Raw genomic sequence first — 2,416 nt, 5'->3', positions numbered from 1 at the left:
AATGGCTGAATGGCTTTTTCTTCATGCTCAAGTAGATGAGATAATTCATCAGATACTTCTTTATCAATCTCTTCCTCAGTCTCAAATACAGGGAAATCAAAGTTTGGAGAGGGATTAGGCTCATTGTATTTAATGGGTTTGGGAACCAACCTGCATAATGATTTGATATTTTTATTTTAGAGAAGAGAATTGTGACCAAATATTATGTAGATGGACAATTATTATTTATTTATTGATGTTTTTTTTATTACCATTTTCAGAAAATGAAAATTAAAAATAAAACATCATAGATATGGATGAATAGAATTGCATTTTATTGATGATAATTTAAATGCCTAACAATGTTCAATTCCCCGTTAGGCATAGGAGAATGATTTTTCTTAAAACAATGGAAAAAAATTACTTAGAGCGATGGACAATAACGAGAACATCAACAGCAACCCAATTGTTGCAAGTCTTGCCATGCGTCACAAAGTTGGCACAATCTTCATCTTCATCACCGTCGATTACAGCAGCTGAGTGTTATTCATTACCATGGATTAACCCTCCACTACGGAGACTCGATTCCTCATTTCCCGCTTTGACGTTGAACGACCCTGGTTGAAATCCCAATCCGGCCCTACTCTTGTTCTCTACAACTTCTACCATTTGGCCTCACTGATTTGTACTTCCTGCCTCAATAGCTTTCTGAGCATCTTTGAAAGATGACATGGGTGCCCCAGTTTTCTTTACCTCAACAATAGATAAGGCTTGGAATGAAGTTCAAACCTCCTCCCCAGCTTCAACATATGTAAAATATGACAGATGGCTTGTTAGACGGTGTGGCTAGTGATCGAGAGGGGGGGTGAATAGATCACCTCTTTAAAAAATTTAACGGATTTAACGTTTTATCAGAGTTTTCAAAAATGGCGGAAAAATCGGTCCCGAATCGACTTCCGTCTATTCTGAACCGCTACTAGAAAGCCGGACACACAAGTGTAATTGCTGGATTTTAATGAGAATGACAGAAACAGTTCACACCAGAATTTTAACTAATTGAATACGCTTATCATTAAAGTCTATTTCCAATGAATAAAATCTAGCTAACCGTTTTATCAAACAGTTGGTGTGTATGTGATCGATGATAAACAGCAATGGAGTTTGATTAAAGTGTTCTTGCCACTGCTGTCTTGAAAAAGAAACAATCACCACACACTAACTGAAATTGCGAAAACAGTTTGGAAAACGTAAAGAGGATTAAGGTAAGAGTAAGATACGCAGAGATTTGGTAAGGAAGTTCCCCACGTCGTCCTCGCGTGTGGGTACGTCTCCCTCTCAATTTCAAATGAAATTGAGAACTTTGATTATCAATTATTGCCGAATCCGTTGATACAAGGTTTTGATACAAAGACAGAATTCTAAACTCTAAGAACCTCTTCTTGTATAACCTTCACTTGATCTGAGCTCGATCAAGATTTTCCTGCACAAAGTTGCAAACAATTCACCGGTTCCACGACTTGCTTGCGAAATCCCCCGATCTCCAAACGCAACGCTGCGGCTGAATATGTTCTGCAAATGTGACTCCCAAACCCTCAAGAACACACCAGTTCTTGAAGGACAAACCAGTAGGTTTTTCCTAGAAACCCCCTTCAATCTTCGACTCAGCTAGATCCTCGATCGTTCCACTGCAAACCACAGCTAGATCCTTGATCGTACCACTGAACGTTATCTCAATGCTTCTTTAATCCAAAGAACAAGAATTGTTATGTGTAAATGTTCTTGAAGAAAAGTGATTGAGAAGATGAAGAAGATGAAGTCTCTTTCAGGTTTCTATGTGCTCACAAACAATTGCTCCAACACTGCTTTTGATCTGTGTTCAATTGTTTTCCCTCAATGAATTCGTCCCTCTCATCTGCTTTTGAAACCTGTTCTTATATATTCTGCAAAAACAGTTGCTGTTATGACTTAAAACAACTTTGTGTATTGATGCATGGGAGTGTGTATCGATACATACTGTAAGTTGTGTGAATATTTGGTGAAATCAATTACTCATGTATCGATGCATAAGTCGTGTGTATCGATGCATGTGATTTTTTTTTTTTTACACTGATATGTATCGATGCTTAATGCTCATGTATTGATGCACAGGCAGTCTCAAGTAGTCCTGTATCGATGCAGGAATCGTGTGTATCGATACATAGAGTTTTTTTTGGCCTTCCATGTATTGATGCATGGCTCGTATGCATCGATGCATACTGAACAGAAATTGTTTTGTGATTAATCACAGGTTACATGTATCGATGCAAAGGCTCATGTATTGATACATACTGATATAAAATGCATTTTAATAGTTATTTTAAGGGAATTTTCAATGTAGATTTATATGTATGTTTATGCAACAGTAAAGTGGGATGAAGGACAGAGTAAGAACACAAAT

Source organism: Lathyrus oleraceus, chromosome 3, assembly GCF_024323335.1.
Source record: "Lathyrus oleraceus cultivar Zhongwan6 chromosome 3, CAAS_Psat_ZW6_1.0, whole genome shotgun sequence".
Classification (NCBI taxonomy): Eukaryota; Viridiplantae; Streptophyta; class Magnoliopsida; order Fabales; family Fabaceae; genus Lathyrus; species Lathyrus oleraceus.
Note: the sequence above shows the minus strand (reverse complement) of the source record.